This window comes from Triticum dicoccoides, chromosome 5B (genome assembly GCF_002162155.2).
Source record: "Triticum dicoccoides isolate Atlit2015 ecotype Zavitan chromosome 5B, WEW_v2.0, whole genome shotgun sequence".
Lineage (NCBI taxonomy): Eukaryota > Viridiplantae > Streptophyta > Magnoliopsida > Poales > Poaceae > Triticum > Triticum dicoccoides.
The window spans coordinates 122,638,450-122,651,445 of NC_041389.1; the positions used below are offsets into that span (position 1 = coordinate 122,638,450).

At 47.8% G+C, this 12,996-nt stretch overlaps 1 pseudogene; it reads right to left on the reverse strand.

Annotated features, from left to right (window-relative positions):
* Nucleotides 1–1,280: 1,280 nt before the first annotated feature.
* LOC119305276 lies at nucleotides 1,281–7,392 on the reverse strand (annotated as a pseudogene).
* Nucleotides 7,393–12,996: the final 5,604 nt, after the last annotated feature.

The following is a 12,996-nucleotide window of genomic DNA, read 5'->3' on the forward strand; positions in this document are numbered from 1 at the left end:
TTTAAAATATGTTTATACAATTTCAGCCGCCGCCACATGGCACATTCACAGCGCTCCCTCTGGATTTTGATTGATATATTTATTTGTTCGTGTTTTTATGTTATAGATGAGTTTTTCTTTTTCTTTTTGGGTTTTGCCTGATTTTCTCTACGGTTTGGAGATTTGTTTCAAGCACAGTTGTGCTTCTCGAAAAAAAATGTGCTTGCATGAGAAACACAGATTTAATTATCGTGGTAGCACAAATTTGCTTCCGCGAGTTGTGCTTCTCGAAAAAGGAAAAAAAATGTGTACTTTCACGAGAAGCACGAGTTTGCTTCCGCGAGAAACACAACTATGCTTCTCGAAACAAATAATGTATGCTCCCACGAGAAGTATAGATGTGCTTCCGCGAGAAGCACACCTGTGTTTTCTCAGGTAAAAAAAACTGTACTTCTTGAAAAAGAAGTGAAAAACCGCAACCGTGCTTCTAGGCTCTGGTATTTTCTTCCGTTGTTTTGTTATCGGTGTTTTTGGTTACTGAATTTCTTAGATTTTGATTTTTGTTTATGTGATTTTTTTTGTTTTTGATTTTTTTAAAAAAAATGTGAAAGCGATTAACATGTGATCTAGTTTCGAAGATCTTGATGCGAGAAATCCAACGGTGAAACGGTTCGGAATTCGGTCACACGATTCTAAAGATAAAATATTTTGAATAAACGAATCTACAAAAAAGAAAAAAACACTCATGTTGCCACAAGTGACACACATCACAGAAAGTTGGGTGACCTTTGTAAGGGGTACCTCTTAAATAGTGATTTCACGACATATAGGCCTCGCGAAATATATGTCCAATACATAGGATCTACGTACTGTCCTATGGGTCAAATCCAGGAAAATACATGGAGGAATCCGGATACATATGAACCCACTTTGAAAACACATTTCTAAATGCGAAAAAAATCTGAAAAAAAGTTGCAAGCATACATCTCCACGTTCATGTATGCACAAAAGTTTTGCGGGAAAATAGCTTCTTCTTTGGCATGTGCAAAACAAATGTGTCATGAATCACTATTTAGAAGCACTGAGGTTTTTCTTTTTTACGGAGACAAAATAAAAAAGGCGTTTTTTCATAATACTTTGTGCCGCGCACATATAGTGCGAACATGTACACATGAAATATTGTTTTGAATTTTTTTTAACAATTTAAAACCATTTAAAACGCATTTTTAACAAGCGGGTTCATATTCAGGAAGTGCATTCTCCCAAATCCAGCTCAAACTGCCGAACACAACACAAGCAACAAAGCAAATCCAGCTAGTACTTAATTTAGGCGCGTAGAAATAAGATCGGTACTTATATGTCGGACCAACAAATCACGACACGCAAACATTTGCATTTGAGCTAAGCTCATACTACATCCATGCAAACACAGCTAGTTAAACTGCAAATCCGACACTAGTACACACGACTGACGACGGTACAATCTACTGGCACCTCGTTGGAACACACAACAGATTAACCTGAAACAGCTGCAACATTATTCAACACTACTAAGCAGGTGCGGCAGCTAGCTAGACGGGCGATGGATGGATCGATCTATGGGTTGTAGTAGACGATCTTGATCTCGGTGACGCCGTGGCAGTTGCCGCCGGGGACGGAGTGCTCGAAGCAGTGGTTGCCGCTGTTGCATCCGGCGGTGGGGCAGTGCCCCTGCAGCGGGCTCCCGTGCGGGGTGACGGAGACGCGGATGGGCATGTTGGCCTGGTCGGTGCTCACCTCGTAGTACGCCCCGCCGTCGTGGCCCAGGTGGAACTTGGCCACGGCGGCGCCCTGCGCCGACACGCTCCCGGACCACGAGCACACGTCGAACGACTCGTGCTTCCCGTTGGGGAGCAGCCAGCCGTTGGGGAAGAGGACCTTGCTGTCCGCCACCGCCGCCATACCCAGGTTCAAGTCGTGGCCGCATGTTAGACTGTATTTACATGTGTATATTGTAACGTTGTATACCACCTCATTATATATATATGTGATAGGCCACCCCTAGAGGGTTGTGCCGGTTCTCCCCAAAGCCTATTGTCTTACATGGTATCACGCTAGGTTACGTCCGCTTCCGACTAAAAACCCTAAACCGCCGCCGCCGCCACCGCCGCCGCCGTCGCCCGACTGCTATGACGTCCGCCGCTGCGTCCGGCTCCACCGCCACCGGTTTTCTGCCGGCCTCCCTCGCGGCACTTCTCTCGAGGCCGCTGGATGACGCCTCCCTTCAGGCGCCGATCGGGACACGGAGCGTCGGCTCCCTCTTTGCGCTCCCGCCGGCTGCTACTTCACCCGGGCAGGCGCTTGTGGCCCACACCACCGCCACCCCGTCAACTGCGGCTGTCGCGCCCTCGGCCACTGCGCCGCTGGTGGCGGAGGACGTCGCGCTGGCAGGCTTCGCGGCGTCAACCGCGGCCATCGCGCCCTCTGTCACCGCGCCGGCTGCCCCTCCGACTGTCTCCACGGTGTTCTCACCTCAGCCAGTCTCCTCGATGGGATCGCAGCCGCCGCCGCCGTTTCACTTTGGCCATCTCATCATCATCAAGTTGTCGTCGGATAATTACATCTTCTGGCGCGCGCAGGTTCTTCCGCTTCTTGGGAGTCACTACCTGCTTGGCTATGTCGACGGCTCTCTCCCTTGCCCTCCTGCGCTGGTTGATAGCGTGCATGGTCCGGTCTATAATCCGGCTCACCGTGTCTGGACAGGGCAGGATCAGGCGAACCTCTCCTCCATCCAGGGGTCGCTCTCTCCGGCCGTTGCTGGGCTTGTTGTCTTCGCCAAGACGTCCCACGAGGCATGGACTATTCTTGAGCGCTCGTTTGCGGCACAGTCGCAAGCTCGTGTATCTGAACTCCGTCGCCAACTTGGGGAGTGTCAGAAGCTTGACTCCACCGCCACTGAGTTCTACAACAAAGTCAAGAGTCTCGCCGACACGCTGGCCTCCATTGGACAGCCCCTCACCGACTCCGAGTTCAACTCGTTTATTGTCAATGGTCTTGATGAGGAGTATGACGCCCTAGTCGAGATCATCAATGAGAGGGGCAACTCCACGCCCATGCCAGCACACGAGGTCTTTTCACGCCTCCTGCTTACTGAGCAACGAGTCGAGACGCGCCGATCCAGGGGCAACGGCGCCCTCTCGGCAAACGCCGCCACCAAGGGTGGTCGCTCCTCTGCTTCATCCATGGCTCCTTCGGGGCAGTCACCACCACCCGCCTCGGCCCCTCCTCCTACTACGACGCTACCAGGGGCTGGCGGTCCACGTGTGTGCCAGCTTTGTGGTCGCGATGGGCACTGGGCCTCGAAGTGTCACAAGCGCTTCCAGCGGGGTTTTCTTGGTCTTGGCAATGACGGGAAGGATACACGCAACTTTGCTCGTCAGGTCGCCATGGCTGATCGTCCGCCGCCGCAGAAGCCACAGGAACACACTCAGTCCTACTCCATTGATCCCCACTGGTACATGGACTCTGGGGCGACAGAGCACCTGACCAGTGAGATGGGGAAGCTTCACACTCGTGAACCCTACCATGGCTCCGACAAGATCCACACCGCCAATGGAGCAGGTATGCACATCTCTCATATTGGTCAAGCATCACTTCTCACTAGACATGCCAATAGGAGTCTTCAACTTCGCAATGTTCTTCGAGTTCCATCTGTGACACGTAATCTTCTTTCAGTTCCTAAACTCACTCGTGATAATAATGTGCTTTGTGAATTTCATCCTTTTGATCTTTTTATTAAGGATCGGGGCACGAGGGACATTCTTCTTAGTGGGCGGCTCTGCCAAGGTCTCTATCGTCTGGAGCATCCTGGCGTCGCTCGCGTCTTCAGTGAAGTTCGGGTATCTCCGTCACAGTGGCATGCTCGTCTTGGTGACCCGGCCACACCTATTGTCCGGCATGTTTTGCGTCGTCATGAGCTTCCTAGTGTGTCTAGTAATAAAGATGTAGCAGTGTGTGATGCTTGTCAGCAGGGGAAGAGTCATCAACTTCCTTTTTCGGAGTCCAGTCGTGAGGTGAAACATCCTTTAGAACTTGTGTTTTCAGATGTATGGGGTCCTGCTCAGACTTCTGTTAGTGGTCATAATTATTATATCAGTTTTGTTGATGCTTACAGCCGCTTCACCTGGCTTTATCTTATCAAACGTAAATCTGATGTGTTTGACATTTTTGTTCAGTTCCAAAAACATGTTGAACGCCTTCTCAAGCACAAAATTGTTCATGTTCAGTCGGACTGGGGTGGCGAGTATCGCAACCTCAACTCCTTCTTTCAGTCACTTGGGATCACTCATCGTTTAGCATGTCCACATACACATCAGCAGAATGATTCAGTAGAACGTAAGCATCGTCACATTGTTGAAGCTGGTCTGACTCTTTTGGCCCATGCATCTGTTCCGTTTCGTTTTTGGAGTGATGCTTTCACCATTGCATGTTTTCTCATCAATCATACTCCCACTCGTGTTTTGAATATGAAGACTCCCATTGAAGTTCTCCTTAATGAACAACCGGACTACACCTTTCTCAAGGTGTTTGGGTGTGCTTGCTGGCCCCATCTTCGTCCATATAACAAGCGTAAGCTCGAGTTTCGTTCCAAGAAGTGTGTTTTTCTTGGTTATAGCTCTCTTCATAAAGGATACAAATGTCTTCATGTTCCCACTAATCGTGTCTACATCTCTCGGGATGTTGTGTTTGATGAGCATGTTTTTCCCTTTGCCAAACTCCCTGTGTCCACTACCGAGCCACCTGTCATGCATTCATCCTCTGTTGCTTCTGACCAATTTGATGATGTTGCATATTCTCCTCTATTGTTGCCTAACCATGGTGCAGGCACTGGTCGTGGGGCTCGTTTGGAGATTCTGGAAGCGCCATCTTCCTCTTCGTCGCCATCGCCTTCATCCTCGGCACCTTCTGTTGTGCACGAGGAGCACATGGCGCCCCTGCATGGCCTCGGTTTCCGTGCTCATGCACGGCCGATCGACGTCCTGGCCCGGTCGCCTCTGGCTTCTGGGCTGCCTTCGCCATCGTCGCGCCCTTCAACCCCGCCGACTGGGCCGGCCTCCTCGGTCCCCGTCTCGCCCAGGGCATCGAGGCAGTCATCACCAGGCCTGGCCTCGCCCGCCCCTGCCTCGCCCAGGGTGTCTGGGCCCTTCTCACCAGGGCCGGCCTCGCCTGCTCTCGCCTCGCCAAGGCCGTCTGGGCCGGTGTCACCGGAGCTGGCCTCGCCCACCCTCGGTTTGCCCATGGCCTCTCAGCCCCTGTCGTCGGGCCAGTCTTCGCCATGCAGCCCGGAGTCGTCTGTCCCGAGCTCGCCTGAGGTGATTCCTGCATCTCCGGCGACCGTCACGTCTCCGTCACCTTCGCCTCCGCCGGCTCCTGCTGCTGCTCTACGTCCACATACGCGCAGTCGGAGTGGCATTTTTCAGCCTAAGCAACGTCACGATGGCACAGTTGCTTGGTTAGCGGCGTGCATGTCTGCTGCTCTCGTAGATCCATCCTCTGAGCCACGCACGTATCAAGCTGCTATGCGCATTCCTCATTGGAGAGAGGCCATGGAGCAGGAGTATCAAGCGCTTCTTCGCAATCAGACATGGACTCTTGTTCCTCCACAATCACGGGTAAATGTCATTGTTTCCAAATGGGTTTTCAAAGTGAAGAGGCATTCTGATGGGTCCATTGAGCGCTATAAGGCTCGTCTGGTTGCTCGTGGTTTTCGACAGCGTTTTGGACTTGACTATGAAGACACCTTCAGTCCAGTGGTCAAGCCTACTACCATCAGACTTCTTCTCTCTCTGGCTGTTACTCGAGGTTGGTTTCTTCGTCAGCTTGATGTTCAAAATGCTTTTCTTCATGGTGTCTTGGCGGAGGAGGTTTACATGCGCCAGCCTCCGGGTTTCTCTGATCCGGATCGCCCTGATCATCTCTGTCGTCTGTCCAAGGCAATTTATGGTCTGAAGCAGGCTCCTCGTGCTTGGCATGCTCGTCTTGCAATGGCTCTTCATGCTCATGGTTTTGCATCATCAACTGCTGACTCCTCATTGTTTCTTCTTCAAAGGCCTGAGGTTACTATGTACTTGTTGGTCTATGTAGATGATATCATTTTGGTCAGCTCCTCTCAGTCGGCTGCTACTGCGCTTGTTCGCTCACTTGGTGCTGATTTTGCGGTCAAGGACCTTGGGAAGCTTCATTACTTTCTTGGTGTGGAGGTTACTTCTCGTGCTGCTGGCCTTGTTATGACGCAGAAGAAGTACTCTCTGGATTTGTTGCAGCGAGCTGGGATGCTTAAGTGCAAACCGACGACTACACCCATGTCTACCACTGATAAGCTCAATGCTGTTGATGGTGTGCTTCTTTCTTCTTCTGATGCGACCGAGTACCGGAGTATTGTTGGTGGGCTCCAGTACTTGACGATCACGTGACCAGACATTTCCTATGCTGTTAACCGAGTCTGCCAGTATCTGCAGTCACCCCGTGACACTCATTGGTCTGCTGTTAAGCGGATTTTGCGCTATATTCGTTTCACGGTGGCTCATGGTTTGCATATTCGGCCGTCTGACTCTGGTTGTCTTTCAGCATATTCTGATGCAGACTGGGCTGGCAATCCGGATGACAGGCGATCCACGGGGGGTTATGCTGTCTTCTTTGGCTCTAACCTGATTGCTTGGAGTGCTCGGAAACAGGCTACTGTCTCGCGTAGCAGTACTGAGGCTGAGTATAAGGCTGTGGCCAATGCCACATCAGAGATTATCTGGGTACAGTCCTTGCTTCAGGAGTTAAGTATACCCCAATCACAGCCTCCTGTTCTTTGGTGTGATAACATCGGTGCTACATACCTTTCTGCAAATCCGGTATTCCATGCCCGAACGAAACACATTGAAGTTGACTATCACTTTGTGCGTGAACGTGTCTCTCAGAAGCAACTACAGATCAAGTTTATTTCTTCCAAGGATCAACTTGCTGACATCTTCACCAAGCCATTGCCTTTGTCACAGTTTGAGACTTGCAAGCGCAATCTTACCCTTCTAGATTCATTAGAAAGTGGCTAAGATTGAGGGAGGGTGTTAGACTGTATTTACATGTGTATATTGTAACGTTGTATACCACCTCATTATATATATGTGATAGGCCACCCCTAGAGGGTTGTGCCGGTTTCCCCAAAGCCTATTGTCTTACACCGCACAGGTTCTACACCGTCACCTTGTGGCCGCCGCAGCCTTGACCGGCGGCAGACATGGCCGTTGCGGACAGAGCTACGAGCAGCAGGAGGGCGAGGGGCTTCGAGGCCGCCATTGTTAGCTAGCTAGCTGTGTGGTGCTATGACCAGGGAGTCGAGGAAGAAGAGAGGCTGGCACTGCTTTGGGTGAGGTTTATGGCTCAGGTTTGCGGGGGTATTTATAGGCGGAGAAACTTCATTAGGGCTTTGGGAGGATGGTTCGGGATTGTAGCCGCGTCTGATATTCGCTACCTAGTCACTTAGTACTAGCTGTGGTTAAAAAACTACACCAATCATTGTTACCACGACGAGGCAGAGACGCCGGTGTGGCACTGAGCCGTGTCGACTGTCGACTGGGACCGAGCTCGACGTTGCATGAGAAAATGTTTCCTCGCGTTCGTTGTCTCGTAGCCAGTGGCCGGCCTAGGGCGAAAGCCTGTTTCGTGTCTGCGTGACATGTGATGTTACTTTTGTTACTTTTTTGCTTTGGGTGGTACTGGTATCACATGGTAACTTTTGCTTTGGGTAGTACGTGGCCATCCAGTCGGGATTGACTGGCAGTGGTGCCTTCACTACACCTCACGCGTGGGTGCTTATTTTTCTTATTCTCCCGTACTTTTAAACATATCGCAGAAATCACACCATTAGATTTAGTTGGTCCAACTATGGAAAACGAACTGAAAAACTATGCGGAGCGACACAGGTAGAGCAGACAGCAGCCGGCCGAAATCACTGTTCTGGCCTTGTCAGCGATCTTTGTCGCAAACTGAACTCGACAAGAAAGTATTTCACGATCTAACTCTTTTAGCAACGCCACAACCCACGACGTTTCTGCCCGACATAGAAACGCCAAGCCATGGAGCGTTTCCGCGCCACAGGGACACGCCGAGCAAGAACGCGTTCCAGCCCTGGTCCACGGTCTGCCCGGGCGAGTGTTGCTCGCTGACGTGGCAGGCCTGAAACGCCATGAGCCATGGCGTTGCTGAGGCTGAAATGCCAGAGACCATGGGGTTGCTGGCCTGGATTAACTAATGCGCGCGGGGCCATGGGTGGGACCCACCCCACTCGCAGCCCCGGGTCGGGCAGTTCTTCCTTAGCCGCCAGAGAAGACTGCTCCTTTCTCCTTCACCAAATCCCTTCCAAATCCTCTATTTTGTCCATCAAACGAGTAGATCGAACCATCCCCGAGTTGCTTGAGGTATTCTCCTCCTAATCCTCCGTTTTTTCAGTCAAGATTGAGTATTGTAGATGCATTTTTTCAAACATGCTGGAACCCTAAGATGAGTTGTTTGTGATTTGTTTGATGAATATTTGAGTTAGGTTATGTTTAGAAAGAAGATATACTATTTGTGTTGAAGTATTCTTAGTGAACTTGTGTAGTATTGGATTTAGAGATAGACCATTATTTTGGATTATGTAGAATCCTAAGATTATATGTTCATAATTAGTTGTAATACATTCTTTGGGATAAACTTGGTTGAAAAGAATTGGTGTTGGTAATGTGGTTGTGGATTTGTAGTAGTTTCTCAAACGATTTTGTATGCAATGTGGTCATAATTTTAAGCATGTGTCATAACAAATCCATTCACCTTAATTTGTAGGATGTTTGAGCCGGATACATATCCTGGCCTTGATGATTATTACGAGAAGAAGCATCGTGTTGTGCTAGTGGAAAGAGGGGAGGTAATTATGTATCTACATTGTTTGATTTCCATATTGTGACAAGTTGAGAGAAGTATCAAAATTGTGCGTTTGTTTTTTTAGGTTCCTCCAATACTTCAGTTAAGGGGCCACAACCCACGTGAATCTGTGAAATATGACCATCGCTACGAGCCTTATTTTAGAATAATGGATCTTCTTCAGTTTGTGCTCAACTTTAATGGCACACCATCATGGCTGAACTCGACGGCCATTACCACCCTTACGGACCGTTGAAGGCCGAAGACGCACTCCTTTCACCTTGCTCTTGGTGAGATGACTGTCATTTTGGAGGATATTACGATGATCTCCAGGCTTCCGATCAAGGGTAGGGCTCTTACTGGAAGGTGAAGTCTGAGGGGTGGCGACAATAGGTTGCAAGATTGGTTGGTGTTGAACCTGCCCCGTGGATTCATGAAACAAAGAAGGATCCTAGGCCATCCGGTGTGTTGTTCTCGTGGCTACGAGAACATTTTTACGAGTGCCCAGAGGATGCTAATCCGGCTGTTGTGGAGAGGTACACCAGGGCTTACTTATGGAATCTTTTGACCCAAGTGGTGTTTTCAGATGGCACGGGGGACACAGCCTCATGGATGTTCTTGGACCCTCTTCGTGACTGGGATGTTAAGTGGAGCTGGGGGCTCGGCAGCACTAGCCTTCTTGTAATGTCAGGTAATGCTTACTATGACGCATTTTCATTATATGAAATAGATGTTTGTGTGCGATCGTTTAACGTGTGTACAAATGTGCAGTTGGACGGAGCATGTATGAGGAGTAAGCCAAAATCTTGTCTAGGTGATTTGGTTTGGGCCCTACAGATTTGGATCTCCATCAGTTTCAACATAAAAAATGAAACTGATGTATTCTTCTGATGCTTTGTAGGACGAGCCAGCAAAACAACAAGAGTGTCATGAACTGGGAGGATCACCACCTTATGTGGGTGGACATGTGGAATGCTCAGAGGAATGCTCGATTTGAAAATGATTACACAGCCGACAACGATGAGGGGGCATATTTAAGGCATTTGGAGTGGCTTCCCAAAGAGTACAGAGTTATCCACAAGGGTGCTTGGACTCGTGCCGATTGCTTGGACCTAATGCCAAGTGAGGTTGTTGATGGTGCATTCAACAACTCTATCAGGGAGACCATCGGAGCGCAATTAGATGATGGCCCTCTGCATGACCGAGTAGTATGTCTCTCTTTTGTCTCTCTTTTGAAACATGAACATGTGTCATTTCTTCATGAGTGGTGTGTGATATATGTTTTATTCAGGGCACAAAGCTATGCGGATGTATCAATGAGAGTAATGTGGTGCCTGGTCGTGCCCTGATACGTCTCCAATGTATCTATAATTTTTGATTGTTCCATGATATTTAGTATCAATCTTGGATGTTTTATATGCCATTATATGCAATTATATATCATTTTTTGGGACTAACCTATTAACTTAGTGCCCAGTGCCATTTGCTGTTTTTTGCCTGTTTTTTCTTTTCAGGAAATCAATATCAAACAGAGTACAAACAAAGAGAAAACTTTGGATTAATTTTTTCTGGACCAGAAGAGAGACTAGAAGGTTCGAGAGAAGGCCAGATGAGACACGGGGAGCGACAACCTCGAGAGGCACGCCCCAGGGCCGCCCCCAAGGCTTGTGGGCCCCTCGTGGCACCTCCAATCCTAATTCCGCCTCTATAAATTCTCAAATATTCCCCTGACATTAGAGAGCCACTCGAAATACTTTTTTCGCCGACGCAAGTTTTTGTTCCCACGAGATCCCATCTGGAGGCCTTCTTCGGTACTCTGCTGGAGGGGGAATTGATCATGGAGGGACTCTACATCAACCTTGATGCCCTTTCAATGATGCGTGAGTAGTTTACCACAGACCTATGGGTCCATAGTTAGTAGCTATATGGCTTCTTCACTCTCTTTGATCTTCAATACAATGTTCCCTTGATGTTCTTGGAGATCTATTTGGTGTAATGACATTTTGCGGTGTGTTTGTTGGGATCCGATGAATTGTGAGTTTATGATCAGATCTATCCATGAATATTATTTGAGTTTTCTCTGAACTCTTTTATGCATGATTGTTATAGCTTCGTATTTCTCTCCGATCTATTGATTTGGTTTGGTCAACTAGATTTATTTATCTTGCAATGGTTGAGGTGCTTTGTAATGGGTTCGATCTTGTGGTGCTCAATCCCAGTGACAGAAAGGGGCATGACACGTATTATATCGTTGCTATTAAGAATAAAGATGGGGTTTATTCATACGTGATAACCCACAAGTATAGGGGATCGCAACAGTTTTCGAGGGTAGAGTATTCAATCCAAATTTATAGATTCGACACAAGGGGAGCCAAAGAATATTTGTACGTATTAGCAGCTGAGTTGTAAATTCAACCACACCTGGAGATTAATTATCTGCAGCAAAGTGATCAGTAACAAAGTAGTATGATAGTTTTGATAATAGTAGTAGCAGTAATAGTAACGGTAACAATGATAGTAGTGATTTTGTAGCAAGTGCAATAGTAACAGTAGCAGTAGTAACTTAGCAAGAACAATATGTAGGAAAATCGTAGGCATTGGATCAGTGATTTGTTGGATGACATCATGTGACTGTCATAACCTAGGGCGATACGGCACTAGCTCCAGTTCATAAATATAATATAGGCATGTATTCCATAAATAGTCATACGTGCTTATGGAAAGAACTTGCATGACATCTTTTGTCCTACCCTCCCGTGGCAGCAGGGTCCTATTGGAAACTAAGGGATATTAAGGCCTCCTTTTAATAGAGAACCGGAACAAAGCATTAACACACGGTGAATACATGAACTCCTCAAACTACGGTCATCACCGGGAGTGGTCCCGACTATTGTCACTCTTGGGTTGACGGATCATAACACGTACTAGGTGACTATAACTTGCAATATCGGATCTAGAACATAGATATAATGGTGATAATATAAACGGCTCAGATCTGAAATCAGGGCACCCGGGCCCAAAGTGACAAGCATTAAGCATGGAAAAGTTATAGTAACATCAATCTCAAAACATAGTAGATACTAGGGAGCAAGCCCTACGAAAACTAACACGATTACTTGATGACTCTCATCCAACTCCTCACCGACCAACGAGCCTACGAAGGAATTACTCACTCTCGGTGGGGAGCATCATGGAATTGGCGATGGAGAAGGGTTGGTGATGACGAAGATCGAAGACCCCCCTCTCCGGAGTCCCAAACGGACTGAAGATCAGGCCTCCCGATGAAGAACAGGAGATAGCGGTGGCTCCGTCTCGTGGAATGCAATAATTCTTTCTCCCTGATTTTTTTAGGAAAAATAGGATTTTATAGCGTCGGTTTAAGGGTCTGCGGGGCCACCAGGTGGGGACAACCCACCTGGGCACGCTTGGAGGGGGCGCGCCCTGGTGGGTTGTGCCCACCCAGGTGCCCCCCTCCGGTGGTTCTTGGCTCTAGAAATTCTCTTTTATTGTATAAAAAATCCTCGTAAAGTATCGTTCCATTCTGAGAACTTTTATTTCTGCACAAAAAACAACACCATGGTAGTTCTGCTGAAAACAGCGTCAGTCCGGGTTAGTTTCATTCAAATCATGCAAATTAGAGTCCAAAACAAGAGGAAAAGCGTTAGGAAAAGTAGATACGACGGAGACGTATCAACTCCGCCAAGCTTAAACCTTTGCTTGTCCTCAAGCAATTCAGTTGATAATCTGAAAGTGAAAAAGAAAAACTTTTACAAACTCTTTTGCTCTTGTTTGCATAAATAAGCTTAAACACCACCCAGGTTTTCAGCCAATATTATAACTAACCATGCCGACAATAACTCTTAAAAATTATATTAACTCATATCAATGACATAATCAGCTAGCGAGCAATAATAAGATATTTCAAATAGCAACACGTTATCAAAACAACCATGATATAATATGACAATAGTGGTATCTTGCTAGCCCTTTCTGAGACTGCAAAACATAAATGCAGAGCACCTCCAAAGTTCAAACAACGACTAAACATTGTAATTCATGGTAGAAAAGATCCAGTCATGATGCACCCAAAAT